We start from the raw sequence: 20,480 nt of genomic DNA on the forward strand, positions 1-20,480 counted from the left end.
TGGGATACATTGAATTGTGAGAAGGGCTTCATTTAGTACTTTTTAAAAAAGATATTATTTGTTGATTTTACTGAGAGAGGAGATGTGGAAGTGAGATGTATCAACTCATAGCTGCTTTACTTTATTCATTCATTGCGTGTCGGATGTGCCTCAACTGGGCAGGCCTAGGGTTTTGAACTGGTGACCTTAGTTTTCCAGGTGGATGCTCTATCTGCTGCGCCACCACAGGCCAGGCCTGAGAAGGGTTTTATTGAATAAGTGGAGAAACTGAATGGTTTCTCTCAAATCTTTGTGGAGCTCTTCCATTTTAAAAATGATCCATACGTTTAGCCCTGACATAAATGCTTGCAGTTTCAAATAAGTTCCTACTTATTTGAAAATGAAAGCAGACAAGCAAGGGACTGCACACCAGGTTGTGAAAGGTGAGCCCTTTTGCACATCTTTCTGGAACTTTTTCCTTCTAGGTTGCTCCCCGTACCTCTCCCCCCCCCTTTTTTTTTTTACAGTTTTATTGTATCTCATTAATGTCATTGTATAGTAGCCATTTTTCTAGTCTCTTTCTATATATCACTTCCTTCCGGAAGCTTTCTCCGAACCCTCAACCCTGAGGAGTGTAACTCTGTCTCCCCTCAGCGCTGTTTTGTAGCAGGTACCAGACAGTATTGCGGTAGCCTAACACTTGCCGGTATTCTAGAGAGAATACTCCTTATTCGAGGACAGGGACCCCAGCTGCCTTGTTTAACATTGTATCCTCATCTCAGGGTCTGACATTTTGTAATCGTTGAGTAAGTAAGTGCTCACTGAATGAACAATTCTTGGAAGGTCATAGAACCTTCTTTCTATGATTGCTTTAGTATTTTTTCTGCAGGATCTTTGAGATTTTCAGTATGTATCACTCCCATAATGGAAAAGGAGTGAAATCAAAGAACAAGGGGATAGTGGGGGTATGTAAACATTTTGGAAGACCTAGGCTTCCTCGTTCTTATGTTATTTCTCTATTCTTTGCCTTATGAAGTCAGCTCCATGTGCCTCCCCCCTCATCCCCAAAGCAGTAGATGTGAAGAGGTGTCAGCAATTACTCTCATTATAAACACAGAATTTTGCCCTATCACCCCCTCCTTCATAGATGCTCATGGTGCTTCCTCTGTTTATCTTGTTTCTTCCTCCTCTTGGCTTTACAGAAATTTATTAACTTGTTGATTAATTTTTAAAACGTGCTATGTCCCTTTTCTCTGTACATTATCTCTTCCGTTCAATTTTATGACGTGTTCTGGATGTATAGAGATGCAGCATCATTCATTTGGCTAATATTTGTTGACTGCTACTGTTTGCCTGGCCTTGTTTAAGAAACTAGGGATGGATAAGATGGTTTCAAGGATGGTGCTGGGGTCATGGCTGTGTGTCTCTGTGAAGCACACCTACTTCACTATGGAGGGAAAGAGGAGAGCAGAGAAACCAGGGCTGGGGAGAAGTAGTCTTAGACAAAAAAGGAGTTGGCACCAAATCAGCATGCGGGGCCACATAGGGGACTTTGTGCACCAAGCCTTGACAGAAGTCTCAGCTGCATGCCTGGTGGCTCTACTTCCGCAGCTTGTCTCTGCTTGTCGTCTTTTTTGTTGTAGCCACGTAGATGCCAGGAAGAAGCACAGGCTGTGGAGTAGGGAGTGATCCTTAGAAATATTAAGGGCAAGATTTACAAGGTGTAATGCATTAGACCTCCTGTGAGGCCAGATAGACTCTGTTCATACGTGGTGATGGAACCCAGGCATTTCTACACTCCAGTTTCACACCTTTGGGTTGAAGGTGGCTCTCAGCTACTTGGTGTTCCTCTTCATATTCGCACCTCTTCCTTTACCAGGTGCTGCAATCAACACACCGAGACTTGGAGACCAGGAGCAATGGCAAGAACGGCTCTGTGCTATAGCATCAGCCTTGCCCCTGCAGGGTCTGTGCAGGTATGAAAAACTTCAGGACTGGATCAGCACATGCAGCCCGACCAAAGTGGAACCCTTCCACTAAGCTTTATACATTTAGGCTGTAAAACATGCCTAGATAGCCACAGAGCCACATGGGTTATTTCAATGAAGAAAACTCCTATCTTTAAAGAAGATGCTGCCAGCTGCCAACCTCAGATGAAGATGGGAAGAATCAGCCTCGACAAAGAAGGAATGCTTTTACTGCACATAAAAGTTGGGGGTTTTTTTTGGTGAATGAATTTTTTATATGTTTTCTGTGAAGATCTTATGGGTACATTTTGATATTAAATTCTTAATTCCTGGAAGAGAGAGAGAGAGACAGAGAGACAAGGACAGAAAGACACTGAGGACGAGGAAGACTCTTCCCTTATTCTGAGATACCTTTTGCTCTTTTGTTCTGTATCAATGACTCATCCAGGAGAAAGCCTGGAATTACGGGGAATATTTTTGGGAAAAAAGATAAAGTAAACCTTATAACTTAGTGTTTGCAAATTTACTTACTTTAGCCCTATAGGTCAAATATATTAATTTTCACTAATACTGGAAATAATGTGAAAGAACTAGAACTATTTTTTTTTTGAGAGCGAGAGCGAGAGAGAGAGAGAGAGAGGCAGGGAGAGAGATAGGAACACCGAGTTGTTTCTGTATGTGCCCTGACCGGGGATCAAACCAGTAACTCTGCACTTCCGGATGATTCTCTAACCAGCTATCTCGCCAGGGCTTTTAGAATTAATTTCTTGAAGTTACTATGAAATTTTCAATATTTATGTTCTAAATGATTATTTCATACACTGTGATGGTCTTTAATTTAGCATGTGAATAAATCACTCTTCTATTAGTAATGGGATGTGTACCGACTACGGAGATGGTGTCCAGCTCACCTTCTCATGTCAGACCAGTGCGGTCAGCAAGGACCCCAAGAACGAAACCAGGACATCTAGGCGTAAGGTGACCAAAGGTACAGACAAGGTGACAGAAACGATCTAATAACCTTAAGAAGCATAGCCACACAGATTTTATGAGTCTTTTATATGACAAATGCTAAATTTGATACCTATTTTTCAAAGTATACATGGTTTTATGAAAATAGTTTACAAAGAATCTTTTTTCCCCTAAGTGAAACAGTTAATTCAATGAGCCCGATGAATTAGTATTTAGTATAAAGTACATTTCAGCAACATATATTATCCTGTCTTTGGTTCTTAGCTGTTTTTCACTTAATCTGGTAGTAGATTCTAGAATTTTCCCAGGAGACTATAAAACTTTGACCTATAAATGTTTTAATATAAATTCTCCTTGGAAACAAACGAACAAATAAAAACTAGTCTCTTTCCTCAAGATGTTCGCAGTCTATCAAAAGTGGTAGATGTTTTTTTAATATATGTTTTTGTTTTTATTATAGATTAAATGTAAAAATACTATGAAAACAGCATTGTTCCCAGGATAGTCAGGGAAAGCGTCACAGAAGAAATGAAATACAAACTGTGTTTTGAATGGTGAAGAGGAGTTTGACGTCTGGGAGGAGGGGCAGAAGCACCTTCTAGTTCAAGGGAACAGCACATAGAGGGTCACAGAGGCATGGAGGGCTGTGACGGATTCGAATCGTGTGTGGGAAAATTCTGTCCCCTCATCTTTTGCCACCACCTATATACCAATGACCTCCAAAGTGAACATACTCTTTCCAGACCTCACTCCTGAATTCCGAACTCCTACTCCATCTCCAGGATCCCTCCGTATTGATATTTGTACAGGGACCTCCACCTCATGACAATTATATCCTGGATTCATTGTCTCACTTTTCTCCCCCAATTTCTTCCTTCTCCTCAAGGCCCTTAAGATTCTCCTTTCAGTTATAAGTGCTCAATTCACAGGTATCATTGCGAGTTTCTAATTGAGCTGCCTCGGGGGGGAAATTATTGAATGTAATAGTGCACTAGAACTACATGTCATTCCATTTCATGCTCTGAATTTAACATTGAGGAAATTGAAGTTCAGAAATTAAATCCTCAGATCCGCTGAGCTAGGAAATGAAGAAGCTGGACTTTGCATAGTGGTCTGACTTCAATCTCCACACTATTTCTGATATGTCACATTGACCAAGGTTCCTAAGTACCTTGACACATTTCTCTTCCTAAAAGCCAGATCTAATCATATCCTCTCTTACAGATATCTAATCACTGCCTGTTGCTTTGAAGATAAAGTTCGAATTTCTTAGCATGGCATATAAGTCCTTTTGCCATTTAGGCTCTGCCTTCCTTCCTACTGTTCTCTCATCAACTCTGTGTGTTTCCTGTCTCTAAAGGTTTTCAATTCTTGTTATTTCCTGAATCAGACTTCTTACCCAGTTTGTTCTGTTCCTCCTCTTTCTCTTTCCTTCTTGTCAACCTGACTTAGTCATTCTCCGCGAGGGAGCCCAGGGAATACTTCCTCTATGAAACTTTTCACAGTATCTCTCTACCGCAGTCAGAGTTAGCTTTTCTTTGTTTTCATAACTTCTTGCACACACTTCCCAGTATACCTCTTCCTACATTTCATTAACCCTCCCTGTTTGGTCTTCTCCATTAGACTGAGGATATAGTCTTTACCTTGTTCATTTGTATCAGAATCGGCTAACATAGTGTCTGGCACAGAGTAGATGCTCAGTAACTTTATTTAAACAAAATATTTATATAAATACATTTTTTTAAGCTTTGATAGTGTGCAGATGCTATTGTCACTGATCAAGAAATGGAATACTGAAAAAGGAAAAAATTGGAAGAAGTGTTATTTTGACTTTCTAATGTACTGTATTTGAGGTCTGTCATGTCTAAGTGGAAATGTCTGTCATAAGCTGGTATGAGGCTGGAGATCTGAAGTACAGATGTGGGAGTCATTGTTTAAGATTACCTAGGGGAAGAGTATGGCAAAAATGCATCATAAATGGTGATGTGCACTTTACATTGTGTCACTCATGTGGCGCCTAATGACAGGTTGATCTGCTATTAGCAAAGCTTAGCTTTATCAGTGGATTCAGCTGTGACAGCCTACTACATCCACAGTAAAGTTCCAAATCAAGTTTTCATTCACTGATGATCTCTGCCTTAATTATTTATATAATTAAAAATTTAAAATAGTGATTTTTCTAATTTCATTATTCCTTTACATTCATTAACTATATAATTATTATTCAAAGAAGAACTTTCTTTCATCTATTAAGGTTATTTGTTTCCATGAAATATAGTTTAACAGCAAAGAGGATAAACATTTATATATTTCTCTTTAATTGCCCAGTTCCAGAAAAAGGAGTTAGGATCCTAGTTACCTTCATTTAATGACTCATGAGGTTTTTGTTTTGCATGTCTTTTTTTAGTATTATTATGAACACATGGATTTTATATATTCTGTGTATTTCAAATAACTGCAGTCATTATTCTTTTCAATGCTGAAATGGTACCATCTATGGCCAATGAGGAGAGTTTTTTGTGTTAGTTCTTGTGTCCTGTGACATGACTCTATTTGTCATTGATAACTTGATTGATGGCATACCAAGATGTCCAGGCTCATTACAACTCTCTCCTGCCCTAGTCCTGTAATCAGCCTTTTCTCCAAGCATCCTTGGTTCCTTTCAGAGAGGAAGAGTTCTTAGAGACCAAAGTCTGGGTGCTAGGAGTGATTACTGCTAATGGGTTATTATTGCTTCTATGTCTTTTCAATAGATAGGGCTGGGAAATATGTAAATTTTAAAATAAAAAGAATCATACATTTGTATAGATATTTCTTTTCTCTTCTTTTTTAAAGTTGATTGAAGCATCTGGGTGCTTCTTTTAATGGTTGTCCCGACTAGTTTGCACAAATAAAGCATTTGATGATATTTTGCTTCTTGCCTTCCTTTTTTTCTTCTTCTTCTTCTTTTTTTTTTTTTTTTAGAGAGAGAATAGAGAGAGAGAAAGAGGGGAGAAACAGGAAGCATAAACTCATAGTTGTTGCTTCTTCTATGCCTTGAACGGGGAAGCCCAGGGTTTTGAACCCATAACCTCAGTATTCCAGGTTGACACTTTATCCACAGTGCCTCCACAGGTCAGGTGCCTCGTGGCTTCTTGAAAGGCTCCTATACCCATGATTAATTATTTTCTTCAATGATCAGAGTCGCCCAGTTCTTGTCTGGCTCACACTTGTTTTGTGCTGTCTCTATGGAGCTCAATGTACTGCCTCTAATTTACTTTTATTTAAAAAATTTATTTGTTGATTTTAGAGAAGGAGGGAGGGGGTGAGGAGAGATCATCTTGTTGTTCCACTTATTTATGCATTCATTGGTTGATTCTTGCATGTGCTCTGACTGAGGATCGAATCTGCATAATGGGAGGACATTCTAACCAACTGAGCTACCTGGCCAGGGAGCCTCCGATTTATTTTATTTCTTTATTTACTATTACTTTAAAAATATTTTTAAAATGTACTGAATTTATTACAACTCATTATAACATCATCTGTGCACCGCATCAGCACCTATTGGCCTGATCGAGTCTCTTTCTGTCCTCACTCTCCTCCCTTTTGCTCACCTTCACCTAAACTGCAACCCCTTTCCTTCCAGCTTTCACCATGCTGCTGTCCTGTGTGTGTGTGTGTGTGTCTTTGCTTAATCCCTTCACCTTTTTCACCCAGTCCTCCGAAACCCCTCTCTCTGACAGCTATCAGTCTGTTCCATGTGTCCGTGCCTCTGTTTCTATTCTGTCAGTTTATTGTGTTCATTAGATTCCACATATAAGTGAGATCATATGGTACTTGTCTTTCTCTGGCTAAGTTCACTTAACATTATAATCTCCAGGTTCATCCATGCTGTTGCAAAATGTAAGATTTCCTTCTTTTTCACGGCTAAGTAGTGTTCTCTTGTGTAAATGTACCACAGTGTTTTTATTCACTTATTTACTAATGGGCACTTGGATTGTTTTTGAAATCTTGTAATGTAAATAATGCTGCAATGAACATAGGAGAGCATATATTCTTTTGAATCAGTGTTTTGTGTTTCTTTGGATATATTCCCAGAAATGGGATTGCTGGGTCAAAAGGTAGTTTCATTTTAAATTTTTTGAACTTAAAAATATTTCCTTTTGAATACTAATGTATCATTTCTTTTATTTCTTTTTCTATTTAAAAAAATTTAAATAACAGTTGACATTTGTTTTTGTGTGTATGACAGAGAGAGACAGAAAGAGGGACAGATAGGGACAGAGAGACAGAAAGGGAGAGAGATGAGAAGCATCAATTCTTCGTTGTGGCACCTTAGTTGTTCATTGATTGCTTTTTCATATGTGCCTTGATGGGGCGGGTAGGCTACAGCAGACTGAGTGACCCCTTGCTCAAGCCACTGGGCTTGGGCTCAAGCTGGTGAGCCTTGCTCAAATCAGATAAGCCCGCGCTCAAGATGGTGACCTCGGGTTTTGAACCTGGATCCTCTGTGTCCCAGTCAGATGCTCCATCCACTGTGCCACCACCTGGTCAGGCAATAACATCTGACATTTAATATTACATTAGTCACAAATGTACAGCATAATGATTAGGTAGTTATATAACTTACATAGTTATATTATGTAAAATGATCCCCTAATAAATCCTGCACCCACCTGACACCATCTATAGTTATTACAATATTATTATCTACCCTAAGTTGTACTTTACTTTCTTATGATTATCAAGTTCTTCTGTCAACTTGAACTTCTTAATCCTTTCACTTTATTAATCCCCTCTAATCTGGCAGCCATCAGTCTGTTCTTTGCATCTATGAATTAGTTTCTGTTTTGTTTTGATTTGTTTCAACACAAATGCTTTCATTTATTTACATTTTGTCTGTGCTTGCTTTCTTTTATTTTTTATTATTTTTATTTTTATTTTTTATTTTTTTTAGAAATAAATTTTTATTTTAATGGGGTGACATCAATAAATCAGGGTACATATATTCAAAGAAAACATTTCCAGGTTATCTTGTCATTTAGTTCTGTTGCATACCCATCACCCAAAGAGAGATCGTCCTCCATCATCCTCTATCCAGTTTTCTTTGTACCCCTCCCCCTCCCCCTCTCCTTCCTCCCCTCCCCCCACCTCCCGTAACCACCCCACTCCTGTCCATGTCTCTTAGTCTCGTTTTTATGTCCCACCAATGTATAGAATCCTGCAGTTCTTGTTTTTTTCTGATTCACTTATTTCACTCCGCATAATGTTATCAAGATTCCACCATTCTGCTGTAAGTGATCCGATGTAATCATTTCTTCTAGCTGAATAGTATACCATGGTATATATGTGCCCCATCTTCTTTATCCAGTCTTCTATTTTTTTACAGTGATTAAAAGCCTTTAAGCAAACTCTTGGCTGGTACAGCAAGAATCCATAAAAGAGTAGTGTCCTTAAGATGTTCACCAAGTCCACGTTGGCCCCAACACCATGCCAAATTCCTGAAAAATGCAACACAACCACAGTTCAGTCTGTTAGGAGCTGTCACAGGGAGAGGAGTCCAGGAAAAGTCCACATCCAGGAAAAGTCCTCATGGCACTGGAATTGTTGTCACCATTCTATACTTTGCAGCTCATGTCCAAGTCCCAATGACCACTGCTTCTAGCTGGTAATGATTCAGGTAGACTGGAAAAGCCATTTGCAGCATGTGTGGATATGGAGCTTCTGTTCTCCTTTGCCTGGAGAGATGAGACCAGGTTGCTTTTCCCTGGAGCTCTGCGACTATGGCATGGTAAAGAGAACCTTGGGATACACTAAGCTGGGTGGCAAAGGTAGATTCATAATAGAAGTTGGCAAAAGGAGGAAAGAGAGCTCTAAATTAGGAGTAGGTCCCAGCCTGAAATATGAGTGGGGCATTGAGGTAGGAGGGATAAAGGAAACACTATATATTAAGCAAAGCAGCAGAAAATAGGACTATCAACACCCACAACAGAGATCTTTGAGGGAAGAATAAAAAACCTGACTATTCAGGCAAAACATAGTTAAGTGGCCCTTGTGCAAGTGAGATCAGTTTACTTGCTTCTTGGAAGAAATACTCTAGGCTCATCCACAGTGTTGTAGATGGGGCCGATGGCCCTGGGCACCTTCAGCCTTCAGTGGCAAACCCCAGCTTTCTGGGCAAGGTTAGGTCATAGGTGGCTGGAGCAGGGCTGGAAGAGACTGAACCCTCCCTTAGAGGAGCGAGGGGGAAGCCCACCTTCCAGTGTCCCTGTTTCCTCACAGCAGAGGCGTGTAAGCCTGGCAGGCTTTAGCTCAATGACCTTCCTTTCCACTCTTGAAGCAGGACCCAGATGGCATCCTATGAGACCCCTTTGGGGCATTGAAGCCTTTAAGGGTGTATCCTAAAAGCTGGTAGTTCCCCTGATCTCTATTGGGCTTTTTCTGCCTCTAGGTATCATAAAAGCCATGCTCAGAACATCTTGCTGAGGGGTTTGAGGATCCCCATCCACCTATATAAATCTCTTCCATATATCTGGAGCTATTTGGAAAAAGACAAAACAGTGTTATTAGCTGGATCTAATAAAGAAGGTAGTAGTTTTCAGGCGAAAAAGATTTGGTGTCTCCTGTTCATCAGCATTCAAAAGAAATGTAAAATTTTTTTTTAAGTAAGAAGCATGATATGGTAGACCCGTAGGAGTTCCAGGATATGACTACCCCCTTTTAAATTTTTTTTTTTAAATTGACCTTAAAATGAGTACACTTTAATAATACCTTAACTTTAAAGATTGTAAGCATGACAAAATACAGTAAATGCTTTTGCTCCATATGCAGGAGCATTTTCAGTTTAGCCAGTTTAGGAAATCCAATAATAGAACAATGCATACAGACAATGAGCTATAACATGCTTAGCAGCCTCTCCTGTTCTAACAGAGGTTACTATAGATCCGGAATATGTATCCATTGTAATGTGGACATACGACTGTTTGCCAAATGAAGGTATATGAGTAACATCCATCTGCCAAAGTTGTCCTGGTAGGGGTCCTTGAGGGTTAACTCCAAATGAAGGGGCAGTATAGGACCCCTTGGACAGGATTTCCCAATCTGCCGTGCTGCTTCCTGAGAAAGTTGAAACCGTTTACACCAGGCTGCAGCGTTCTGGTGATGAATAGTATGAGACTGACTTGCTCGGTCTGTCATGGTTGCTCCATATAATTTCTTTTGGGTAACTTGATCAACAGGAGCATTCCTAGGCCCTGGCCGGTTGGCTCAGTGGTAGAGCATTGGCCTGGTGTGCAGGATTCCCGGGTTCGATTCCAAGTCAGAGCACACAGAAGAAGCGCCCATCTACTTCTCCACCCCTCCCCCTCTCCTTCCTCTCTGTTTCTCTCTTCCCCTCCCGCAGTCAAGGCTCCACCAGAGCAAAGCCACCCTGGGCACTAAGGATGGCCCCATGGCCTCTGCCTCAGTCGCTAGAATGGCTCTGGTTGCAACAGAGCAACACCCCAGATGGGCAGAGCATTCCCCCCTGGTAGGCATGCCAGGTGGATCCCGGTCAGGCGCATGCGGGAGTCTGTCTGATTGCCTCCCCATTTCCATCTTCAGAAAAATACAAAAAATAAATAAATAAAAGAAAAAATACAACAACAACAAAAAAAAAAAAAAAGAAAAAGAAAAGAGAGAGAGAGAGAGGAAAAAAAGGGCATTCCTTTGTGCTAAAGCTCCAGGGACCATGGAGTGTGCTTGAGTATGTCCTATGAAACATGGAGCTCTATGTTGACATATAAGTCTTTGAAGAAGGAGGAACTACTGAAATAGTTCATCAGCATTTGTCCCTAAGACATCAGTCTTTATAGTGGAAACACCATAAGTAAATATTTGCTGTCTGTCTATAGATTAAGGGGGGAATATGGCAAATGCTGAAAAGCCATAATCTTTGTGCCCCTCCCTCCCCCAACCCTCTCCCTCTCCTCCCCCCACCCTGTAACCCCAACACTGTTGTCCATGTCTCTGAGTCTCATCTTTATGTCCCACCTATGTATGGAATCATATAGTTCTTAGTTTTTTCTGATTTACTTCTTTCGCTCAGTATAATGTTATCAAGGCCTATCCAAGTTGTTGTAAAAGATCCTATGTCATCATTTCTTATGGCTTAGTATTCCATAGTATATATACACGAAAGCTTTTTAATCCACTCATCCTCTGATGGACACTTGGGCTGTTTCCAGATCTTTGCTATTGTGAATAATGCTGCCATAAACATGGGGATGCATTTCTTCTTTTCAAACAGTGCTATGGTGTTCTTGGGGTATATTCCTAACAGTGGTATAGCTGGGTCAAAAGGCAGTTCGATTTTTAATTTCTTGAGGAATCTCCATACTGTTTTCCACAGTGGCTGCACCAGTCTGCATTCCCACCAGCAGTGCAGGAGGGTTCCCTTTTCTCCACATCCTCGCCAGCACTTATTCTGTGTTGTTTTATTGATGAGCGCCATTCTGACTGGTGTGAGGTGATATCTCATTGTGGTTTTAATTTGCATTGCTCTAATCATTAGTGATGTTGAACATTTTTCATATGCCTATTGCATCTGTGTGTCCTCTCTGGAGAAGTGTCTATTCATTTCTTTTGCCCATTTTTGGATTGGATTGTTTGTCTTCCTGGTACTAAGGTCTACAAGTTCTTTATAAATTTTGGTTATTAACCCCTTATCAGATGCAATGTCAAATATATTCTCCCATTGTGTTGTTTGTCTTTTTATTCTGTTCTTATTGTCTTTAGCTGTGCAGAAGCTTTTTAGTTTGATAAAGTCCCATTTGTTTATCCTGTCTTTTATTTCACTTGCCTGTGGAGACAAATCAGCAAATATATTGCTGTGAGAGATGTCAGAGAGCTTACTGCCTATGTTTTCTTCTAAGATGCTTATGGTTTCACGGCTTACATTTGTCTTTTATCCATTTTGAATTTATTTTTGTGAGTGGTGTAAGTTGGTGGTCTAGTTTCATTTTTTTGCAGGTAGCTGTCCAATTTTCCCAACACCATTTATTGAAGAGGCTGTCTTTACTCCATTGTATGCCCTTACCTCCTTTGTCAAATATCAGTTGTCCATAGAGCTGTGGGTTTATTTCTGGGTTCTCTGTTCTGTTTCATTAATCTATGTGCCTGTTCTTATGCCAGTACCATGCTGTTTTGAGTACAATGGCCTTATAATATAACTTGATATCCGGAAGTGTGATCCCTCCCGCTTTATTCTTCCTTTTCAACATTGCTGAGGCTATTCGTGTTCCCTTTTGGTTCCATATAAATTTTTGGAATATGTGTTCTATATATTTGAAGTAAGTCATTGGTATTTTAATTGGTATTGCATTGAATTTATAAATTGCTTTGGGTAATATAGACATTTTAATGATGTTTATTCTTCCTAACCATGAGCACGGTATATGCCTCCACTTATTTGTATCTTCCCTGATTTCTTTTATCAATGTTTTATAATTTTCTGAGTACAAGTCTTTAATCTCCTTGGTTAGATATATTCCTGGGTACTTTATTTTTTTGGTTGCAATGGTAAAGGGGATTGATTCCTTGATTTCTCTTTCTGACAGTTCATTATTAGTGTATAAAAATGCCTCTGATTTCTGAGTATTGATTTTATATCCTGCCACCTTGCCGAATTCATTTATCAGGTCTAGTAGTTTTTTGACTGAGACTTTAGAGTTTTCTATATACAATATCTTATCATCTGCAAATAATGATAGTTTTACTTCTTCTTTTCCAATTTGGATGCTTTTTATTTCTTTTTCTTGTCTGTTTGCTGTGGCTAGGACTTCCAGAACTATGTTGAATAAGAGTGGTGAAAGGGGGCACCCCTGCCTTGTTCCTGATCTTAAGGGGATTGTTTTTAATTTTTGCCCATTGAGTATGATGTTGGCTGTGGGTTTGTCATAGATGGCCTTTATCATGTTTAGGTATGTTCCCTGTATTCCCACTTTCCTGAGAGTTTGGTCATGAATGGGTGCTGGACTTTATCAAATGCTTTTTCTGCATCTATTGAAATTATCATGTGGTTTTTCTCCTTTCTTTTGTTTATGTGATGAATCACATTGATTGATTTGCGAATATTGTACCAGCCTTGCCTCCCAAGAATAAATCCCACTTTATCATGGTGTATGATTTTTTTCACATATTGCTGGATCCGGTTTGCTAATATTTTGTTGAGGATTTTTGCATCTAAGTTCATCAGGGATATTGGCCTATAATTTTCTTTTTTTGTGTTGTCTTTGCCTGGTTTTGGAATCAGAATTATGCTCACCTCATAAAAGGAGTTTGGAAGTCTTCCTTCCTCTTGAATTTTTTGAAATAGCTTGAGAAGGATAGGAGTTAGTTCTTCTTTGAATATTTGGTAGAATTCACTTGTGAAGCCATCAGGCCCAGGACTTTTCTTTTTTGGGGAGTTTTTTGATAGCTGTTTCAATCTCATTTGTTGTAATTGGTCTGTTTAGGTTTTCTGATTCTTCCAGATTGATTTTTGGAAGATTATATGATTCAAGGAATTTGTCCATTTCATCTAGGTTGTCTAGTTTTTTGGCGTACTAGTATTAGAAAATACTTCATAGTATTTTCTTACAATATTTTGTATTTCTGTTGTGTCAGTTGTTATTTCTCCACTCTCGTTTCTAATTTTATTTATTTGAGTCCTCTCTCTTTTTTTCTTGGTGAGTCTCGTTAAAGGTTCATCGATCTTGTTTACCTTTTCAAAGAACCAGCTCCTGGTTTCATTGATCCTCTGTATTGTTTCTTTAGCCTCTATGTCATTTATTTCTGCTCTGATCTTTATTATTTCCTTCCTTCTACTAGCTCTGGGCTTTACTTGCTGTTCTTTTTCTAGTTCTTTTAGATGCAGGGTTAAGTTGTTTTTTGAGCTTTTTCTAGCTTCTTGAAGTATGCCTGTAATGCTATAAACTTCCCTCTCAGGACTGCTTTTGCTGTGTCCCATAAATTTTGAGTTGATGTATGCTCATTATTGTTTGTTTCTAGGAATTTTTTAATTTCTTCTTTGATCTCAATGTTAACCCATTCATTATTTAATAACGTGCTATTTAGTTTCCAAGTGTTTGAATGTTTTTCAATTTTTCTATTGTGGTTGATTTCTAGTTTAATGCCATTGTGATCAGAGAAAGTGCTCGATATGATCTCAATCTTCTTAAATTTGTTGAGACCGCTTTTGTGCCCTAACATGGGGTCTATTCTAGAGAATGTACCATGAGCGCTTGAAAAGGATGTATATCCTGCTGTTTTAGGGTGAAAGGTTCTGAAGATATCTATTAAATCGAGTTTATCTAATATGTCCTTAAATCTGCTGTTTCTTTGTTAATTTTCTTTCTTGAGGATCTACCTAATGATGTTAATGGGGTATTGAAATCCCCTACTATTATAGTATTGCTGTTGATCTTGCCCTTTAAGTCCATCAAAGTCTGCTTTATATATTTAGGTGCTCCTATATTAGGTGCGTAGATATTTATAATGGTTATATCTTCCTTTTGGATTGCTCTCTTTATCATTATGTAGTGACCTTCTTTATTTCTAACTATGGTCTTTGTTTTAAAGTCCATTTTGTCTGATATAAGTATTGCTAGCCCAGCTTTTTTTTCATTTCCATTTGCATGAAATATTTTTTTTCCATCCTTTTATCTTCAGTCTGTGTGCATCTTTTGATTTAAGGTGTGTCTCTTGTAGACAGCATATGTATGGGTCCTGTTTTCTTATCCATGCAGCTACCCTATGTCTCTTGATTGGATCATTTAATCCATTAACATTTAAGGTTATTACTGATATGTAATTGTTTATTGCCATTTTTTTTCTTTAAAACTGTATTCCTCTTTTGCTATATTCTTTTTTTCCTTTGATCTGTTTACAACAGGTCCCTTAGCATTTCTTGCAGCCTTGGTTTGGTTGCAGTGAATTTCTTGAGTTTTTTTTTGTCTGTAAAGCTTTTTATTTCTCCTTCAATTTTAAATGATAGCCTTGCTGGTTAAAGTAGTCTTGGTTGTAGGCTTTTGTTCTGCATTACTTTGAATATTTCTTGCCATTCCCTTCTGGTCTCAAGTGTTTCTGTTGAGAAGTCAGAAGTCATCCTTATGGGGGCTCCTTTGTAGGTGATAGTCTTTTTTTCTCTAGCAGCTTTTGATATTTTCTCTTTATCATTTAGCTTTGGTAATTTAATTATGATGTGTCTTGGTGTTGGTTTTTTTTTGGTTTCTCCTTAATGGAGTTCTCTGTGCTTCCTGAACATGTGAAATGTTTTCTTGCCTTAATTGGGGGAAGTTTTCCACTATAATATGTTTGATCAAAGTCTCTATCCCTTGTTCTTTCTCTTCTTCTTCAGGAACCCCTATGATGCGGATGTTATTTCTCTTCATGTTGTCAAAGAGCTCTCTTAGAGTTTCCTCAGACTTTTTGAGTCTCTTCTTTTTTGTGCTCTGCTTCCATGCCTTTATTTATCGTGTCCTCTAACTCACTGATTCGATTCTCTTCTTCATCCATCCTGCTTTTAATTCCTTTCATTGTATTCTTTATTTCAGATATTGTATTTGTCATTTTTGACTGTTCTTTTTTATTATTTAAATGTCCTTTTTTATATTTGTTATCTTTTTATTTAGGTTTTTGTAATGGCCATCTATGGTTGTTCTAATATCTTTGAGCGTCCTAACAATCGTTAAACTCTGCATCTGGTAATTTGGTTATATCTGATTCACTTAGGTCCTTTTCTGGGGATTTCTCTTGGTTTATTTGTGTTTATTTTTCTGCCTCCGCATTTTCTCTTCACGAGAGTGGCTGTGATTACGTGCTCAGGTGCACAAGTATTGGTGGCCTTGACCTTTGCCCCGCCCCCATGTGTGACGTTATGCTCGGTCCTGAGGGCACTGGTGAGCACCTTTGCTCCGCTGCGGGTCTCCGCCTGTTTCCAGGCTTTCGCCCTGCCCTTACAGGAGGAGCCCACTCAAGGAACGGCTGCTAGCCTTGGCTGTACCGCCGGGCAGGACTGCGTGCTCAAGCTCAGCTCAGTAGCAGAACTCTGCCTCTTCTGGGCTTTTGGCTCCACCCCCGCGGGAGGAGCTGGCTACCAAGTCAGACTGCAAGCCTGGGTTGCATGGGTGGTGCAAGGCTGTGCTCCTCTGCCCTTGCTCAGGGGCTGGTCTCCACCCTTTCCGGGGTTCCCGCCCTTCTCCCGCAGGCTGGATTACAGGCTGCCGGCAGCTGAGCTTGACCGCTTTTGCATACCCCTTTCTCCCCAGCTGGGCAAGATTGAGCTCACACCTGAGCCCAGTGGTGGCCACCCGGCTTCCGCCCCTGCCAGCAGAACCGTGCTTTTGTCTCCCGCTGCCGCCCGCTTTCCGCCCTCCTCCGGTGCGCCCTCAGCCGCGTGGGTGTGGGCCTTGCAGCTCGGACTTTAAGACTCACTCCTGTAGATCGAAAAGCTCCCTTCTTCTATGCGACTCTGCTCTGAATGCCATGGGGGAGCTTGTTTGGCTGCCCTCCTGCTTCCCTTTGCTGGTATTGCTGTTTCCGGGTGAAATATTCACTTCAGCTTTGGGGAGTGACTCGTCCCAGGGGCTAGGATGGCTATCTGCCAAAATGTTTCTCCCTGTGCCTCATAGATTACACTCTCTTCCTGTTACTCTGGTCCTTTCCTCTCTCCACCCATCCCCAGGAGCCCCGGATGAGTGTTTGTGAGAGAGATGTTCTGCGTGGTCCCTTTAAGAAGGTTCCTGGGTCTGAGAAATCAGACTTTTTCTCACAAACAGTATTCTGACTTGTTTCCAGCTAAATACTGACCTTATGCCTCTTCTGGGCTCTGGGGCTTTGTTCCTGGGGCTCAGGGCCCTTTCCCCTCTGCTAAACTCACTTCCTGCCACGCGAGTCTCTCCCTGCTGCCATTCGCTCTGGGGAGCTGGGCAGCCCTCTCTGCGTTTCTGCTTTTCCTACCAGTCTCAGTGTGGCTTCTTCAGTGTTCCTTGGTTGAAGAGTCCTCTTAGTTTTATTGTTTTGATTTTTAAGACTTCACATATAAGTGAAATCATACAGTACTTGTCTTTCTCTGTCTGACTTATTTCACACAGCATCATACCCTCTAGGTTCACCGATGTTGTTGCAAATGATAAGATTTCATTTTTTTTTTATGGCTGGCTAATATTCCATTGTATACATGTAATCACATCTTATTTATCCATTCAGCTTTAGATGGGAGAGTTTAATCTATTTTCATTTAAAGTAATCATTGCTAGGTATTTATTGCCATTTTTTAAGCTTTTTTTCTGGCTTGCATTTTTTTCCTTTTTATTGAATTTACTGGGGTGACACTGGTTGATAAACTTATACAGGCCCACAACACATCATCTGTATATATTTATAGTACTGTGTGTTCACCACCCCAAGTCCAGTCTCAGTCCATCACCACTGACCCCCCTTTGACCCTCTGCGATTCACCCCTAGCCCCCTCTCCCTGGCAATCACACAGTTGTCTGTGTCCATGAGATTTTTCTGTCTTTTTTCATTTTTTTCTCAATCACTCTATCCCCCTGTCCCAGCTCTCCCTCAGACAGCTTGTCTGCTTGCGTTCTATCTATGAGTCTGTCTCTATTTGGCTTTTTAGTTCATTTTACTAATTGTTTTTCTGATTGTTTTTGTATTCTTCTCTGTTCCTTTCTTATTCTCTTGCTCTCTTCTCTTGTATGCTGATGACTTTCTGCAGAGTTGGGTTTAGATTTCTTTCTCTTTATTTCTCATAGAGCTCTTGTAGATTTTCTTGTTTGTGGTTACCGTGTGCTTCATGCATACTAAACTATGTTTATAGCCATCTATTTTACATTGCTGAAGTTTGAGCACATTCTAGAATCACTACTGTTTTTACTCACTCCCTTTGTGTTTATGTTTTTGTCATTATTTTTAACTTTTTTGTGTGTGCATCTCTTAATTACTGTTATGATTACACACGAACTTCCTATTCCTTTTAACCTTTGTACTAGCTTCAGTGTCGGTTGCTCTACTGTTCTTATTATGTGTTTGTTTTCGAAAGTTATTTTTCTTTGTTAGTTATCTTCTTATCTATATTTTTAAATTTTATTTTCCTTATTCTTAAATAAGTCTTTTTAACATTTCTTGTAATACTGGCTTGGTGATGATAAATCCCTCCCCCTTTTTTTTCTTGTCTGATCAGCTCTTTATCTGTCCTTTGATTCTCAATGATAGCCTTGATGAATAGAAATCTTGGGTGTAGGTGATTGCTTTTATTTACTTTGAATATTTTGTGCTAATCCCTTCTGGCCTGAATAATTTCTGTTGAGAAATCAGCTGACAGTCTTATTGGAGCTCCCTTGTCAGTAAGTGTCTCTCCCTTGCTGCTTTTAAAATTGTCTCTTTGTCTTTAAATTTTGCCATTTTAATTATGCTCTACCTTGGTGTGGGCCTCTTTGGGTCTATCTTGATTGGAACTTTCTGTGCTTCCTGAATCTGTGTGACTTTTTCTTTCACCAGGTTAGGGAGTTTTTTATCTATTATTTCTCCAAATAAGCTCTTTATTTCTTGCTCATTCTCTTCTCCTTCTGATACCCCCATGATGTAGATATTGATGCACTTGATGTTGTCCCAGAGATCCCTTAGACTTTCCTCACTTTTAAAATTTTTCTTTCTTTTTGATGCTCTGCTTGGTTGCTCACTGTTATCTTGTCTTCTAAGTCATTGATTCAATTCTCTGCTTCAACTAACCTGCTGTTGATTCCTTCTAGTGTATCCTTCATTTCAGATAATATATTCTTCCTTCTTCTCTGGTTCTTTTCTATGGTTTCTATGTCCTTTTTAATGCTTACTATCTCTTTGTTTAAGTTATCACTGAGATTATTCATTTTTTTCCTAAGGTTCTTGAGCATTCTTATAACCATCATTTTTAACTCTGCATCTGGTTTGAAGCCCATAGCTGGTTGTGTTGGTTTTGAGCCCCCTTGGCCAGGGCTCTGGTGAAGGTTGATATCAGGTCTGTGTAACTGGTCCCTGTGTCACAGTCTCCTTGTTCTCCTGAGCCACATGCTCCAGAGGTGTCCCTTGTGTGGGTTGTGTGTACTCTCCTGTTGTAGTTGAACTTTGATTGCAGTTGGCCCCTGAGTGGATGGGACTGACCCTCAAACTGACTGGCTGTGAGGACTGACTCTGACCACAAAGTTGTTGTGTGGTGGCTGATTCACTTTAGTGGGGTTCTGGTCCTGCTAAGTCTACGATTTGGGTGTGTCTTTTGTGGCACTAACTGGGTGGTTCTCTGGTTTGGTCTGAAGCTGGCCACAAGGTATGTGGATTTGGGGCTTCTTTGGAGGGGCTCTGATGCAGGCTTGTGTCCAACTTGGGGCCATGCAATGGGATCCACAAAGTGATCTGGGTTGGTAGTTTCCTCTGCTGGGCTTCAAGGCACCTGGGAGTTGTTCTACTGTGGAACTGGGGTCAGCTGCCATTCATGCTGGTCTGGTCCACTTAGCAAGAGGTGTGGGCATGCTGAGGTCAGCTCTATTTGTTTGGGGTTTGTGGACCTTTGAGATGTTTTAGGAATGTTTACAATATGGGTTCAGGCTGTCCACTTTTGTGTGTGAGCCTCTGAAAAAGGTTTGGGACTGGGCATATGAATTGGGTGGGCAGGCTCTCTGGGAATCACCAGGGTGGGGTCATAACAACATTAGCCAGGTTCAGGGATACTCGGATTTGGTGCCAGCTTGTGCCTGCACGCTCTGTGTGGGGAGGGCTTAAAAAGGAGCAATGGTGCCCACTGGGACTTCAGTCCCGAAGAGAGCTTCCCCTCCAGTCTGTGCTTTGGAGCCGGACAACTCAAGTCTTCCTCATATGTCCCTGATGCTTTTTAAATAGCTGTCTCTTCTCTGGAACTTAGGGCAAGTGCTTGTGAGGGTGTGAGTCTGTGCTGGGATCTTTTAAGAGGACTCCTGGGTCTACAACGGCCTCCATGTTACCGAGACTGAATCCCTAATGATTTTCAGAGCTGGCTGTTGTGGACACTCCTCTCCCCAGTGCTACTGTGGAGCTGGGACCCACTTCTCCTCTGAGGGGCCAACCTCCACAGCTGAGACCTTGCTCCCAATGTTTTGCTGCCACACTTGAGTGGGACCAGCCTGTTTGCACCTTCAGCCTCCAACCTTGTTTTGACTTGGCTTTCTGTTATAGCCTGAGCTGTAGGAGCTCTGTTCAGCTGGCCTTTGGGTAATTTTCAAGGGTGCCTGATCTATAATTTAGTTGTAATTGTTACGTGGTTGTGGGAAGAGAGGAGACAAGCACAGTGTTTACTACTTCTCTAATTCTTTCAGTTGTATCTTTTCCACTAAAAAATCTCATTTCCTAATATCACTAATATAATCGTTTGCCTCATCTGGTAAAATGTAAAACACAGTTGCAAAATAATACCAATATTAGTTTTAATAAAAAGATGATGGTTTGAAACTTGAGATTTTTTTCCTCCACTCTATTTATCCTTAGAATATATTACACCATGGAATTATGTCAAAATGCCATGTTTTAACTCTCTGAAGCACAGAGAGA

General features: G+C 40.2%; 1 pseudogene; it reads left to right on the top strand.

The window, feature by feature from the left end:
* Positions 1-379: 379 nt before the first annotated feature.
* Positions 380-20,480, top strand: part of LOC136319534 (NXPE family member 2-like) — a 65,734-nt pseudogene continuing 45,633 nt past the window's right edge.

Source organism: Saccopteryx bilineata, chromosome 1 (assembly GCF_036850765.1).
Source record: "Saccopteryx bilineata isolate mSacBil1 chromosome 1, mSacBil1_pri_phased_curated, whole genome shotgun sequence".
NCBI lineage: Eukaryota > Metazoa > Chordata > Mammalia > Chiroptera > Emballonuridae > Saccopteryx > Saccopteryx bilineata.